The 16,697-nt window shown below is 40.2% G+C and overlaps 1 long non-coding RNA gene across 3 annotated transcripts; it reads right to left on the bottom strand.

The window, feature by feature from the left end:
* Positions 1–1,859: 1,859 nt before the first annotated feature.
* Positions 1,860–8,981, bottom strand: LOC129348865 (uncharacterized). 3 transcript variants are annotated; one of them, XR_008601594.1, is made up of 3 exons: positions 6,646–8,448; positions 2,744–4,795; positions 1,860–2,642 (listed from the first exon to the last, which is right to left on the bottom strand). It is a non-coding gene; the product is annotated as an uncharacterized LOC129348865 (long non-coding RNA). The 3 variants fall into 3 exon arrangements; XR_008601593.1 differs by lacking the exon at positions 1,860–2,642 and having other exon boundaries at positions 2,684–4,795; positions 6,646–6,746; positions 7,649–8,981; XR_008601592.1 differs by lacking the exon at positions 1,860–2,642 and having other exon boundaries at positions 2,684–4,795; positions 6,646–8,981.
* Positions 8,982–16,697: the final 7,716 nt, after the last annotated feature.

Raw genomic sequence — 16,697 nt, 5'->3', positions numbered from 1 at the left:
ACAGGATCTCACCACACGGGTCAAGAAGGTTTCCGTCTCATTTCTACTCTGAAGCTCACCTTCTCATGCTCAAACTGTTGACAAATGTTTCTGCTGCTCTAAAGTCTGCTCTCCAGAACTTCCTAAAAACTCTCAAAGTCTCTTCTGCTGCAGGTTGCTTTGTAGAACTGTTCCAGAAAACCTCACTAAACCACATGGAGGGGCCTCAAGATAGTCGTCCAAATGAAACCGTACAAAAACCAAATTAGCACAACCCAAACGCTAAAGTCTCCTGCAGCCTAACAGAGAAACAGGACAGGAACTCTTACCTTCTGGACAACCAACATTGGTTCTCAAACAAGAATACAGAATGTGTCTGACCAAAAACCTCTGAAGACTCACTACAGCCAAGATAAAGACACAACGCAGCTGCACCAAATCCACTAATCACTGCACACATTAGCACCATGTGCTAACTGTGGATAAAGAACCACATTTACCAAGACAACTATCCAGTACAAAGCCCTATAACACACCAAGAAACACATTAAAGATGATTTTACTGCTGGAAGCTGCAAGCCAACGCCTAAAGAACAAACTAAAGCAACAGAGCCAAACCCGGTTCAGTGGTGAAGAGAAGCAGAGGAAATGTTTGACTGCAGCTAAATAAAGCAGGAAGACACTGAGCTGCTCAGGTGTTCCTGATAACACCAAGCAGCCACCTGGACAGCCAATAGGAACACAGCTTACTGGAAGTCCAGAGGGCTGGGTTAGTGAAGGAAATTTAGTTTAAAGTTGAAGCAGAAAGTTAACAAAGAAAGTTGAAAACCACCTTCTGATACCTGAAATCTCTGAGTTTTCACACAAAGAACACCTGAACATGTCAAACTGGTTTCATAGTAGAACCATCATTGTAAAAACGTCATAGTATGGTGTGTTGCTCAAAAAACATTACGACCCGGCTGTCTAGGGTCGCCGAGGAGCAACACAAAAACAGGACAAACGCTGGTTTCCAGGGGGTTAGGCGGCTATTTATTTGAAAGAGTAAGTTTACAACAACACAACATGTGAGCAGAAAAATCACAGTCTGTCTTTAGTTCAGCTGAAAATATTAGTTTTTGTCTTTTTTATTGACCAAACTTTTCAGGAAGTAGATGAGGAATAATTAAAGCTCTCATGTAGAAGTCCAACTTATTCTGGATCCTTGTGGAGAGTTTAATCTTAGAGTTTGTAAAGCTGTTGAGTTTTTAGAGTCACATGGATTGTTTTGACATTTAATAACCGAGTCCTGAAATAAAATTACAGTTGTGGATTTCTGTCATTTAGTCTGGACTAAACAAATAACAGCAGCATAAATCTCAAACGTCATTATGAGGAGTCTGGATTGAGGTTTCTCACTTGATAATGATCAAAACATGAAATTTAGGTTGGTTTAAAGGAATATTCCACCTTAAATCTTTGAATGTTGACCTAAAAGGTTGGTTTCAGGAAGTATTCCACCTACAAGGTCCTCAAACATCCACCTTAAAGGAACATTCCACCAAAAATCCTTGGACATGGACCTAAAATGTTGCTTTAACCGAGTATTCCATCCAAAATCCTCAAAGAGACCTGAGGGGCTGGTTAAAAGGAATATTCCACCTAAAACCTCAAATATAGACCCGAAAGGGTGGTTTGGAAGAAAATTCCACCTAAAATCCTCCAATGTAGACCTAAAAGGCGAGTTTAATGGTATATTCCACCTAAAATTCACTACTGTAGACCCTGGAGGTTGGTCTGATGGTATATTCCACCCAACATCCTTTGACATAAACTTAAAAAGTTCGTTCAAAGGAATATTCCACCTAAAATCTTTCAATGTAGACCAAAAAATCTTGGTGTAAAGTAGTATTCCACCTTAAATGTAGACCTAAAGGATGGTTTGGAGTAATATTCTACTCTAAAATCTTCCAATGTAGACCTACAAGATTGATCTGATGGTATATTCTACCCAACATCCTGGAACATTTACCTAAAAGGTTGGTTTAATGATATATTCCCAGAAGAACCCTTGAACATTGGGCTTAATGGTATATTCCACCCAAAATACTTGTACATATACCAAGAAGTCATTGTAAAGGAAATGTAGACCTAAAAGGATTGTTTAAAGGAATATATAAATGATTATTTTCATTATTTAATAATCTGTTATCAGTCAGAACCCTAGCAAACTTATTTTCATCAGTTTTTTAGTGGAAGTCACAAATAAAGGAGCTCTTGGTTTTTCCCGGCGTTACTGAGTCAAAAGCTGCTGTTTCAACACAGACACGTTCACATGCATCCACAAACCTCTCAGCACTCAAACACCCACAGACAGGAGGCCGGCTGGGCCGAGGCTCGGTGGCGTCCTCAGACCCACGAGTCGGGGAGTCGCTGAACTTGTTGGTCCAGTTTGAAGGCCTCCATGTGGTCCAGTAGAAGTCCACGTAGTCGGTGTTGGCTTTGAACTGCAGCGACTGGCCGCCATCAGGTGGACCGGCTCGTCCTCGTAGGGCTCCTCCTGTAGCCTTGAGGGAACCACAGGAACATTCAGTAGCTGTTGGAGTTCTTCCTGTCAGGCTCGTGGTAGAACGGCTCTGAAGAATCTTGTACTTGTCTTATCTGGAACAATCTAACAGCCTAAACTGTTAACAGCGGTGTAAAGAAGCAAACACACAGGCATAGATTAGGACTCAAACTAGATTTATTTTAGAAAACAAATCAACTTAGAGGCATTTGTTCACACATGTGGCTGAATAGGAGGCCGTCCAATCAGATTTGAGGTCTTCACTCTGTAGGTTGTTTGTTTGGTGAGACTCTTGGACCTCCATCAGCTGACGTGGATGTTTGATGGTCTTCCTCTCTAGTGCCAGATGATTCATCCATGAATTCAGCAGCTACAGACTGAAATGAAGCTCATGCTGCCGTTATTGAATTCCTGTTCCAGATCAAATGTTCAGAGCTCACCTTGAATGCAGCCGTCTGCTGTCTGATAGTTTTTCTCATTGTAGTCTTCAATAAAGTCTTTTTCCTCATGTCAGGATGTGGTGAGACTCTTTCTCAGTCGCTGCAGACGTCCCTCATTGTGCATCTCCAGAGAAGAAACAGAAAAACTGGTCACTGCTTCAGCATCAAACGCTCTCCAGCATTGAGAGTGTTTTAGGAATTAATTCATTGTGTTGTGAACTTTGAAGGAGCAGAAACTTTACAGCTGCCAAAGATATGAGCTCCAATTCTGGATGTTTTAGGAAATGAAGTTCATCAAATGAACACTTGATTATTGCTGATAACGCTCATTAAATTACTGAAGAAATCCAACATAAAAACCTGTAAACTCTCAGGCAGCTTTTGTTAAAGTTTGTCTATAATTCTATCATCATGTTCTGGAACCAGGACTCTACAGAAGTTCCTTCAATCAGATACTTGTGTGTTTCTATTTAAGGCCTCAGGTTTGAACGTACAGCAGAGGATTAGAAAGGAGTGATTTTAATATTTAAATCAGTCCAGTAAATGTTTGGCGTGAAAATTATTAAAATTTTGATTTAGATAGATTTGTGTCAAATAATATTGTAGAGTCTCACTTAAATATATCCAAATGAGTTCAGTGTATTTACATTTTATAGAATATTTGATTTCTTAATCTCAATACTGTAGGGTCTGACCCTAAATATTATAATAATGATGTCAATTTAAATAATATTTTAGTGCAGAGTCATAAACTTTAATCAGCTAAACTTACATAATAAATATCACTGTACAATCTTAACCTGAACATTCATATTATTGAGGTAAATTTACATAAATCATGATATTCTAGAGTCTTAACTGGAATATTTCTAACATTAATCTTTTTGTATTGTGCTGATAAACAACAATAACCCGACTTTCAGATAATATTTGTTGTCTGTGATTGTGAGACTAAATTCCTCCACATTCTGGAACTGGACTGCATTTCCCAAAATGGAAACATGGACAGAATTTAACACTCATGTATCCATGGCAACGCTAACGTTTCTGCTTCTTACCAAAGTTCACAACACAAGTAAAGATTTTAATGTAAAACTTCAGGGATGACTGCTGACCATAAGTATTCTGATCAATACTTCATGATCAATATCAGGACAGATGTTACAACTCCAGCTGTTGCATTAGACTGCAGTTATTCACAGAGAAATTAAAACATCACATTCCTCATAAAAACTAGATGGGACTTTTATTAAATAAAGTGTTGGTGAATAAACAGTGTAAAAAGTGCAAAGCAGCTCCATTAAATCAGGAGATGTGAGACTTCCACAGCATGGATCACCATCTGCTGTGTTGATTCATAGCTGAATGTCAGAATGAACTGAGATAGAAAAGCTGCTTTGAGCTGCAACATTACGGTCTGACAATCCAACACCATCACAGTTTTCATCTGGTTGTTTTGCTCCAACATGCTGTGAAGTTCAGTTTTTACCTGAATCAATACAGAGATTCTATTTCCAACCAAGACTGGAATAAAAATTAGAATGTTATGAGGTTATTAATGCAACTAAATCCTTTCAGATGGAAGGATTTACTTCTAAGTTCTAATTCAAGTTTCAGTTGGAGCACATTGCATTCACAAAGAAAAACAGCGATACCTTCATAGCAACATTTAATAAACCTAAAGCTTCCCTGTTGGCTCATTGGTGGAGTTTGTTACTGAGCATCTGAACCTTAAATCCAGTGAGACGACCATCTTCAGTCGAGGCCAGTCAGAGAACTTCAAGACCTTCCATCAGCTGGACCAGATGTGGCATCATCTCCCTCTGAACATCTGGATGACAGGAGAAAAGACAGAAATCAAACACAGATCACAGAAATACAATTTATTCACTTTCATCATTTTATAAAAGTAGCATGAACTTTATTAAAACTTGACAATATCAGTAATGAAAGTAAATGTTTTTATCTCGTGTTGAAGCTAAATTTAAAGTCAATTTTAATGACAGTTTATCCTGAGAGGAGTGAGAATGGAGCTTTTCTTTCCTTTTTAGAATATTCCCTCAAAATATTCTGTTTATTATTGGCTTTAGAAGCATTTTTCTTTACTTATTTATTTTTAGATACCTCAGACTGATACACTTTGCTGGTTTGCAGATAATTTCATGTACAATGACAATAAAGATCTTCTATTATAACATATTTTGCTAAAACAAGAACTGCAAACCTTCTCAACCATCTCTCAGGCTGCAAAATTCCAACTGCGACCAAGAATTATCTGATGTAGTTATTATTATAATCTTTACTGAACCAGCCCTGGAATTAATAAAAATCTGTATATGGATATGATTTTCTCTGATGGGACCACTATGGAAGCCGTAGTAACAATTAACTATCCTTTGAAGGGAAAGATTAGGTCTTCTTCAGGTGGATAAAAAAAATGCTCTCCCTTAAAAAAAAAAAAAACTGCATACAATAAAGTAAATCTCTTCTGCACTGCACACATACTACACTTTTGTATAACTCTGGATGTCAGAGTAAAGGCAGACAGATCCACCGATCAGCCACAACATTCTGACCACTGACAGCTGAAGAGAACAACATCCATCATCTTGTTCTAATGCAACGTTCTGCTGGGAAACCTTGACGTTCATGTGGATGTTTGACATGTACCACCACCTAAACACTGCAGGACAAACAACCCCCTAGTCTCCATGGCAACAGCAGTCCTTGATGCCAGCTGCCACCCTCAGCAGGACAAACTAAAACTGCTCAGGAGTGGTCCGAGGAACACGACAGAGCTAAGCTGTTCACCTGGGTTCCACACTCCCCACATCCAGATCTGATTGAGCATCTGTGGGATGGTCCAGGATCAGCCTGGTCTAGGTAGGACCCACCCTGCAACCCACAGGATCCACAGAATCCACAGGACATCCCCAGAGGTTCTGATGAACCACTGGGTCAGAGGAGTTTTAGCAGCATAAAGGGACCAACACAGTATTAGTCAGGTGGTCAGAATGTTATACTGTTATATTGTCATGCTGATTATATGATCAGTAAATGTTACCATCAATTATAACGTCCACATTGATCAGGAAAAAAAACAAACTATCAGTTCATTCAGAAACTGTGGGGTTAAACCTAAAAACACAGACCTCAACAGCAGTTTGTTTCAAAGCAGAACACCAGCTGGTTTTCACTAAAGAAGCTTTCAGAGCAACAATTAAATGACAGTTTTGTTCTCATTAAGTTCAGAGTCAGCCAAAATAATGTACACACATCAGGAAAAGAAAAACTTTTATAAATATTTCATTTGTATAAGTACTTCTACACATATAGATTCCTCTTTCTAAGTTTGATCAAATCACGATAACTCTGTGTCCTGTTGTACGATGTTTTCCCAACAGATGGCGCTACCCTCATGAATGGAGCATCAACAAGTGACGTCTACAACACAACAGAAATGTCTGGAAGCCAGTGGCCACCACTTTGAGCACCTCTTGTAATTGTAGAGGCCAAAGATAACTTTTATTAATCTCGTGATGTCTGAATAAATTTGGTATTGAAATATTTATGCAAGTTTTTCTTTTCCTGATGTGTGTAAACATTATTTTGGCTGACTCTGTATAATGGGTTTCTGACAGGTCACCAGGCAACATCTTTTTATAATAATGACAAACATACCTGCATTCTACAGGAGTGATTTTCCTCATGTGCAGGTAAAGATGTGTGAGGAGCTTAGAGATGACAGGAGCAGGAGTCATCCTCACTAATTCAGCTTCCACCTAGAAACAGAAAGACCACAAACAAACACACTGATATACTCTCAAACGTTCAACCTCACAGCCTCAAAATATCTGTTTAGGAAGTGTTGTGTTTCTAAATTCTGCTGAAAGCATTGACAGACATTCTCTTACAAGGTTGTGTAAAAAGCAGCCTGTCCTCTGAGCTACTGAGAAATTTTCCTGAACAAAGTTTCTACGTGTAAATCAGCTCAACAAAAACTAAAGCCTCAGTCAGAGATAACAGGTATCGCAAATTATAAAGAACTTTCTTTGTTAACTCAGACTTTCTGCTTCAACCTCACATAAAAAGGGGAGTTTAACTCATCAGGTGACTGAAAATGAACGGCTTGTGCAGTTCTAGATCCAAAAGTAGGATGTTTCAACTCATGTTTTACTACAAATACATGCAGTAATAAATAAATACAATGGCTGGTTGTTAGTTTATTCACTATTAATGTCATTTTATATACTGGATTGAACTTGAGCAGTGGAAGAGAGAAGGAATTTAATGAAATTATGGAGATTCAGAGAGGTAATGTTGCGCAATGTTAAGTTAAGCGCGGTTTAATTCAAACCAGCTGAATGTTAAACTTCAGTGCAGCTGAACGGGTTTCAGTTAACCTTAAAGTAAAATAACTTTTTTAAAAGCTAAAATACACAGCAGAGAAATACAGGTTGAGAAGGTCATTCTAATAATGAGGACAGCTGCTGCAGCAACTAACACAGGTGTTCAGCGGTAAGTTAGCCACCTGTGTTAATTAGCCCGCTAGCTAACTTAGCCGCTTAGCTAGCTAACGCGTCCGGACCAACTGCTCAAACACGACAAAACACAACTCTTCACAAGTCGCTGACTTAACGTACAACAAAACAACGCTACTGGTTAGAAGTATTTATCTTCTTACCGTGTTTTACTCCAAAAACAAGATCAACAGCAGCCAGAGATGCTACCAGACGTGCCGACCATAGATATACATAGACTAGATACGCTAGCGCGCTGTCTTCTATATTATCTATGGTCTGACCAATCACTGCTCTCTGGCTCCGCCCTCTGAGAATCTTGTTGTCGTTTGGCTCCACACTTGCTGATGACCACTTCCGGTCTCAGAAAATGAAAAAACGGACATTTTTTCGTTTCTGTCTCTTACTGATTTTACTTTCTTGTTATTCTAAATATAAAACGAAAATCAAAGCATTTAAAAAAAAATCGTATATCCCTTTTTGATCATGAAAAGGAAAAACGCCTTGTATTTCAATTTTAATTTTTGTATTTTAAAACGAAAATCAAATAACCACTCGTTTTTTGTTTTTCAATACCCGTTTCAGAACGGAAAATCCAATTACCAGATCCGTACACGGACCCACCACACACACCTTTGACACACTTCCACACATTAGTTGAGGAGCCGCGAAAACCTGGTCGCGCCAAACTATTTTACATCTGGCGAAGCTCTCCAGCAAACTACAGCGTCGGATGAAGAGTCCAGCCACTCGTCTGGCCCGGATTCTGCCACCAGCGCGGATGAAGCCGATCTTATCGAAGGAATTGATCATTCCAGTGACATGTAAGTCTGTATTCATGAGAAGTTGTTTGTTTTGAGTTGGAGAAAAGTAAAGAAAGTATAATATACATGGAACGCCGCCGAAAGCATTCCGCGCAAAATACGCATCATTTTTACAAGTCATGTGCTGCGCACAGCTAACGTACCACGTAACTTTTTCTGTGTGCAGCATTTTACAATGTTGGGAAGGAGGAGGAGGAGGAAGAGGAGAGAATGGAGGTCTCCTGCTGTCCTGGTACCCCAGCGAGAGGTAGAGGGACAGACCGTCCTCCAGCCAGGAGACGCTGCAGCAGCCGCTCCACCAGCGAGCGCTCCGGGCCAGAGGCGCTCCCTACAGCTGGCTGGAAAACTGAGAAGGAACCTGACAGCTTACCTTCTCTGCCACATTTCCTGCCGAAAAGGAGGCCAGGTGTCCAGCCACCTCTGTCAGAATATGTGGACAGCCCTTCTCCATCAGACCTGTCCAAGTACTTGGACCAGGAGACCATCAAAATACTGTTTCTGATTCAACTCAGTAAAAACGATTTTCTTTTATTTTCAAATGCACTTTTTATGGTCTGACCATGGTTTTGTACATAAAATATGTGTGTTCATAAGTATCTTGCACACTTAGAAATTTGATTGCACTATTGTAAATAATTTGTTTTGATGTTGATGTCTCTTTGCAAATTTTGCAGTTTTGTTTATTTGCGTTTTTTTTTTTTTTACAGGTTACAAAATTGACCATATCTCAAAAAGCAAATTATGTACAGACTCCAAATAAGTTTCCTGTGGTTCCAAAGGATATTGTGCAACTTTTTTACATTTACAAATTTGAGGGATACAGCTATGCAATTTCTGTGTTTTGAAATATATGTGAAAAAAACAAAAATGATTTTCATTTTTTTAAGGTTTATTGCACCTTTAAGCAATTTTTTGTAGTAGTTAAGACATAAGTCAACACATATTAAAATTTGGGATATCAGGGTTATTGTGATGTAAAGCAAATAAAAAATACTCCAAAAAATGGCACTACAGCATGTAAAAATGTAAATATATGTCCTGGCGGGGGCTGCACAGTGGCGTAGTGGTTAGCACTTTCGCCTTGCAGCAAGAAGGTCCCTGGTTCGCGTCCCGGCTTTCCCGGGATCTTTCTGCATGGAGTTTGCATGTTCTCCCTGTGCATGCGTGGGTTCTCTCCGGGTACTCCGGCTTCCTCCCACAGTCCAAAAATGTGCTGAGGTTAATTGATTATTCTAAATTGCCCGTAGGTGTGAATGTGAGAGTGCTTGTTTGTCTTTGTATGTGGCCCTGCGACAGACTGGCGACCTGTCCAGGGTGTCCCCTGCCTTCGCCCGAGTCAGCTGGGATAGGCTCCAGCCCCCCCCGCGACCCTAGTGAGGATTAAGCGGTGTATAGATAATGGATGGATGGATGGATGTCCTGGCGGACTTGCACAATGGTGGGTCTTAAAGGATTAATCAAATATGCTGTAATCACATGGACATTCCATACATAGTGGTTTTAATGTCACTGCTTTTCCACCTACATTTGTTCACGAAATGATTTGCACATATCGTCTGCAAATACAAATGGTTCCTATGTGCACTTTTAATAGTTGCGCCTTCAATGTTTTTCTGTTTCTTTGTCTTTTTATTGTGGAATAACGTATTCTTAAGTCTTAGAAAGAGTCATGAAGTGGAGCCGACTCTCTGCAGGATTATGCAGTTAATCTTTGACCCTATTGTTTGGATATAGCTTCATTTTCTAATGAAACCCTCGCTATTGGCCCTTTTATTGCATCACAGACGAAGGATTGTTAGAGCAGTGTGTGGGGTCAGGAAGTATATTTGTGTCCATTCCTGTGATTTCAATTAGTCAGCTGAAGCGCCAAAAAAAACCCACTGGGGACTTAAAGGGATTTAATCCTCTCCGGCTGTGTGTCTATCAATTAGCCACACCATTAATCCCCACGGCGTAATCTCATTAGATAGAGCGCCTTTAATGAGACACCCAGAGAGAAAGCAGAGAGGCAGGCTGGAAGAGAGAGGGAGAAAAATGAGGTGGTGCCAAGATGCAGGTAGGCCATGTGGAGAGGTGATTAGTAGGATGGAGGAGAGGGTCAGCAGTGGGAGGGGTCCAAGGAAAGGAGGATCAAGCACAGCGGGAACAATGCATAACATTTAGAAAATGGTTTTGGGGGGAAAAAAAGCTTAAAAATGAGGGAGTGGAAGAGTGATATTTCAGTGTCCAGAGGGCTGGGCGGTGCAGAGATAGAAAAGACAGGTAGAGGTGAGCAGCACTGATGGAACGCACTGAACACGTTAATGAGAAGTGCTTTTATTTCCGGAGTATCCCAGTAATGAGAACATCCAGTGATAAACCTAAGTTAACCTTTACTGTGGTACAGTAATGAATTCTTGTGTGGACCCAGCAGAACTGTGGACCTGTGTTAATAAGAGAGCCATCATGATGGATTTTTATTTCAGAGCTGTTGCTCTGAAATAATAATCAAATTGGTGAAAAGTCATCTTGGTCACAGCCAGTCAGCAGATAAGGAGATTAACTAAAGGGAAGGGCTCTTTGATGGGTTTAGCTGAAGTTCACTCGGTTTCCCTGTGGCAGATAGGCAGAGTGAAAGAAGAAAGCAAACTCAAGTTGCCCCCTTGATAAATGGCAAATATAGACTGAGAGCTTTGCTGCTGGCTTGCAGCCAGTGCCTTGTGTGTTGTAAATAAAGTTCTCTTCTTCAAACATGTCCAAGCCTGGCTCTTTTCATTTCCTCTCCATATAGCTAGTGAGTCTCTTGGGCTGATGCTGGGAACAGTCCAATCTGAAAAACACCACCGGATGTTGGTTCTGATGCCGGCTGTGTGATCAACTGTTCACACTTTAGTGTTGATGTTGTTATTCAGCAGAAGAACCGCCCAGGACGGCCAGGCTCTGCTGGCTGCTTTTCTGCTGACACCACTCAGAGCCTCCTGCTATTTCAGGACTTGTACTAAAATGAGATCAAAGCAGCAGAATAAATTTGATGTTCCTGCTGTAAGTGGGGGCAGAAATATGTACTGTTTAACAACCAGCCGTTTATGATATGGATGACTGACCCCGTGGGGACATGGCGCTATTACCAAGACAGGCTTCTCTTATCTGAAACAGTATCTGTGTACTGTCAAACTGAATTTTAAAAGAGCATTCCCTACAAATTCATGTGTTATTTCTAAAGTATATCCTAACTATTGTGAGTGGTAGGGAGTCACTATATATACATAATTATTCACGTCATGCCCTGACATTTCAGGGGAATACATTGTACTTCTCTTATACTATTTGGCAACTAGTTATTAATTAGTTCATAAATTACATTTTGCATGATAAACATATGAAAAAATGAGCTAGTAAGATATAAAGTGGTACTATTACAGTGGTTTATAGTAGTATAGCTGCCTTGTCTAGAAAAGCAAAAGTCCCCCAGGTCACCGCATATTAGTTACAGATAATTTAACTGCTGATTTGAAACACTGTTAGTCTTTTTCACAGCAGACATCTCCACTTGTCATAGCAGGAAAAATACAGGTTCTGCTGGTTACATTACTGATGACTCTCTAATCAAATGTGCCAGAGTACCATAAAAGTGCCACAGGGATCCACCATGTACAGTACCAGGACCCCGCACAGGTGTTCATGGCTCCCAGAGGATGAATCTCAGTGGCTATGGTGATCACCTGAATTTAAATATAGCACCAGGAGTCTTACAATTTTACTTTATAAGTAAAATGTCTTTACAACTGTGGAAATTTTGGTAGAAATCCATGTATCCTCAGGATATACCCTAAATTTTCCATACAGCGCCATCATTAGACCAAAATGTGAATATGTAACTTTCAATGAATGTCAACTTGTGACACTTACAAAACTACTGGTATTTGATTAGCCTCAACTGTATTGTGTGCAATGCTAACATGCTAAAATATAATAGGCACAGAAAACCTTATATCTGCATCATGTCAGCATCATTACTGTGAGCATATTTGCATTACATTATTTGCATTTAGCACCACTGTGCCTAAATTTAGAAAATAATGTGGCTGCAGACTCTTAGTCTTGCTAGTTTCTTGCTTCAATATAATCCAGTATAAACTTTATTTAAGAAAACTATTAAAAGGTTACTAAGACAAAGTGACTTAGGGTCAGGTTACATTACAAGTGGACTGTTTGATTTCTGGATCTTTGCTTTCTGAGTTGCTTACCAGTTAATATATTAAAAACCTAAACGTCTGAAAGCACCACATTTGTACTGCAGTAAAACTGTTGGCTGCGCTCCTTAATTTATGCATGAAGTTCAGCCTACTTGTCACAATGGATATAAACTCAACAAGCCTATGAAGACAAAATGTGTGTGAACAACTTCTGTGACTCTAGAGGGAACTTGAGACTTAAAATATTTAACAGACAGCTTGTTTTACAACCAGATGTGTGAAGCTGGGTCTAGTTGAAGACACTTTTGGATTGTATTTTGCATTTTCTTTTGAACTTGTCTCATATTAGAGACTCAGTCAAGATTCAGCCTCCACTGTTACATTTGCTTTTAATTACAGTATATCTGCGAGTCCCACAACTGTGCGGAGGTGTAGTACTAAATCATTGTAGTGCCCCTTTATTACAGACCTTCTATTAAATATAAGCGATGTGTCACTTGGCATTTTCACATTGATATATCGTAAAGAATCTGAACCGTCTAATTAGCAACTGTGACACCAACACTAATATAATGACCATGAATGATGCATCATGGGATCCCTACGGTGTTATTCGTCAGCATCCTCTCTATAAGTACATGGAACTTATGTCACTGCTGATGCTGGGCAGCTCTGCAGAGACCAACTTCTCCATGTGATTACATGTTCAAGGGCAGTGGGAAATCTGAGCTGCATCCTCATGCAGAGCAGCTGTTCTAATCAAGTGGATGTAAAACTTCACCTCAGCCACAGGTTAAGTACCTTCCCAGGGACACTGGCTGCAGCTCTAAATGGTAGGAGATGATTCCTTTGCAGCCAAGTCGGTCTCTGGTGTCCTTTAGAGTACAATGAAGCTCCCATTCCCATCTGACCCTCCGTTTCCCTCCGTCAGCAGCACTCGAGGAGGACCAGCGCTTACCATGAATAATGAATGTATAGCACAGTCATTAGTAGAAATAAATAATTGATCGCCACACATGTGTAACAGAATTAGTCTTGCAAATTCAATGATGATATTACAATCCTGTGACAGGAAGAACAACAGTCCAACTAACCGTGTGAACAAGATGATGAGTCGCAGTTTAATGTTATCTTATATATACTGTATGTGTTTTATGTATATAGACTCTACCTAAAGAGCATTATTTTTTCATGCTTCACAGTGATCCCTGCCTAAAGAGATTAAACTTTTCTTACATAACTGATCTGTGTCTTACTAAATTCTAAAAAGGGGCTTAAAGGTGAGGTGAGGTAAAAGATTTGACTTGAAAATGGTCTTGTATAGGTACCATGGTCCAAGACTAAATTAGTTTTTTCACTGGAGAGCTTCAGTGAATGTCTTATTCTAGCCTTGGACGTGGTTTAATCCATGTCTGGGTAACAGGCTGTTAGTGGTGGTTTTATTTCTGATTCATTTTTTTCAGATATTAATATTCCTATTTTTAGCCATGCCAACATCCGTCACCCCACCACTTTGATCCAGACTGAAATATCACAGTTTTATGATTCATGCATTTTGAATGTCTTGCCATTAAGTTTAATTCAGATATTCATGAATAATCCTGCTAACTTTAGTGACCCTCTGTCGAATACTTTAATGCTAAACTAAAACCACTTCCATCAGTATAAGCTTAGTGTGTTTAGGGCTGATCACCAGACGTAAGTATATTAAGATAAACTATGTAAGAGAGTGAGCATGGTAAATATAACTGCTGTGTTTCTATGGCAGAGTGAACATTTATCTTAGTTTTTCTAATGTTTGTCTTCCAAAACTAGTCAACCACTCTCTCCAGACAATAAACACCCACATTTGCATTTAGTGATCTGTTCAATAGTCTTAAATAGAATCACAGTCCAATTAAATACAACAAAGCAAGTGCCTGTGTCCTGTAAATAGACTCTGGCACCTTAGTTTGTTTGTGCCATGTCACACATTTGTCTGTGTGAACTACAGGTATGTGCACCCGACACATTCCGGTGTCTGTCCCACTTCATATAGGAGATGACTTTGTAAGAGGCGATGCTGTTCTCCTGTGGGCTGACACTGCCTGCTGCTTGGCCTGATTCAGCTCCATTAAAGAGGCCAACAGGCTATTAACCCCCGTGTCAATACCTCACAGGTTCAGCCGCGCTTACAAACCCATTTCAGCAGCGGTCATAAACACTGGCCTTATTATAGTATCTCCGGGCCAAAGCAGACTGCCCCGGTCGACCCCATAACAGAAGAGTCCGAAAGTCAGCATTAACCCTGGTGGAACAAGGGCAGGGACGTACAGGAAATGGGTGTTGTGAGGAAGCGTAAACTAACGAACTGTCGCTGCATGTTATATTCCAGGCTTTGATTCCTCTGGGGAGGCTGGAAACCATTCTCTTTCATTTAAGAATAAAAGTGGTTACAGACTACTGGCTTTGTGAATCTTAATGGATGATAAAGTGCAGTGACTGAATCACATTGTGCCACATCACTTCATCCAAATCACATTCTCATGTCGGTCCTAGGAGAGAGTTTTATTCATAAGCTCAAAGCTTAATCAACATTATGCAAGGAGGCGTTGAAAAGGATAAAATTGATTAACTGACTTTTACTATTACATTTGTCTCACAGCATGAATGCAGTTGGATTATGAATGGCACTTTGAATTCACTGGGTTGCAAAGTAATGTCAAAGTGAGAAATATCACAACCCTTTTATTCATAGCTATAGGGGTCTTACCTTAATAAGGAATTTCATAACCTTCCGATTCTTGTAAGTAATGGGGGCTACGGGACCTTTCATCAGCCTCTAACCATCATTAAAACTGAGTCTCAGTGAAAGAGCAAACAAGCAAAACTGTTTTTAGACCAGAGACGTATCATAAAAGTGCAAGAGGAACACCCTGCTGAGAAACACGAGCACATCAGTCAAATCCTATCTTGGAATCTGTCAAAAACACCCATAGCCAAGTACAGATAAACAGTCATGAGCCTGCACACACACACAAATAAAGTTGCGTTAGATTTATTATATAATCTCACCTCGGGGTGGAGACAGATAGGACAACACGGTATGTAAGAAATTAATAACAGCCCCCTTTAATAAATGTCATGGAGGGAAACAGTGATGTCACTTGTCGCTTCTTCCCTCTGGCAGGCTCAGGGTGTTTACCCAACACCCTCAGGTGCAGTGACTGAGACGTTGCTAGGCAACCGCACCATCCCTGTTGTTGCTCTGCCTCTGGCACTCAAGTGGGAGCTTATGTGGACTTAACTCTGAAAGAGCAGCAGTGTTGAGGAGTAGAAGGGGGATTACCAGGAAAAATATTGGATTGAGCTCAGGCACAAGGACCGAGGCCTTACCTGAGTCACCAGCTGATACATGAGAGACTGTCAGGCCACGCTGATTCTGTACTCACAACTGTCTCACACAGCAGCACAGAGATTTTGTTATCCACAATACAGACTGCTTTTCCTTTTTTTAAATCAAATGTTATGTAAAATGGAAGTGCCTGACAGATTGCGCTAGTCTGTATTGTATGTGTCAAACAGCTGAAAGCATGAACGCTATTGGCTACCAAATGTAACCAGGATATTAAGTATAGAAAGAACCTGAAGATGCAGTCAGAGTTCATGTCAGCTACAAAAGAAGCTTGTCATGAGGGGGAAATTGGCTATTGCCACCTAGTGGTTCCCAGATGTATTTTCATTATAGAAAATGAAATTGTGGCTCATCACCAGTGATGGCTCCAAATATTATTGTTCCTCTTTGGTCGGTGCAGATATGAAAGCTGCTCCCAATCATTGGAACATCAGGCTACTGTCCCAGTGGCAGAATGGCCTAATTATTTCCAGCCCATGGTTTGTGGTGAATGTTAGCATCTGATGCAGCAGCTGTTGCCAGTGCACGGTGTGGGCTGATAATGGAGATGGACTCAAATAAGACAGCCCAACAAAGAAGCGCACAGACTGGTAGCAGACTGTGTGCATGATTTTATTTTGGGTTAAGAGCTGAGTGTTGTGCTCATGGGAGCTGTGCTCAAAGGATGCCAGTGTAGACCCAGGGGACAGGCATTGTGTACTACATGTGGCTTTGCAGATGTTAGAGGATTAAGCAGAATTATCTCTGAACAGGTAGAGTAAGAAGGAATTAATGGCATTCAGCTCATTCATGTACAAAGCCTCACTCAGTACTCTTACTG

The sequence above is a fragment of the Amphiprion ocellaris genome, chromosome 5 (genome assembly GCF_022539595.1).
Source record: "Amphiprion ocellaris isolate individual 3 ecotype Okinawa chromosome 5, ASM2253959v1, whole genome shotgun sequence".
In the NCBI taxonomy this organism is placed as follows: domain Eukaryota; kingdom Metazoa; phylum Chordata; class Actinopteri; family Pomacentridae; genus Amphiprion; species Amphiprion ocellaris.
Note: the sequence above shows the minus strand (reverse complement) of the source record. Positions and strands in the feature narration are given on the sequence as shown.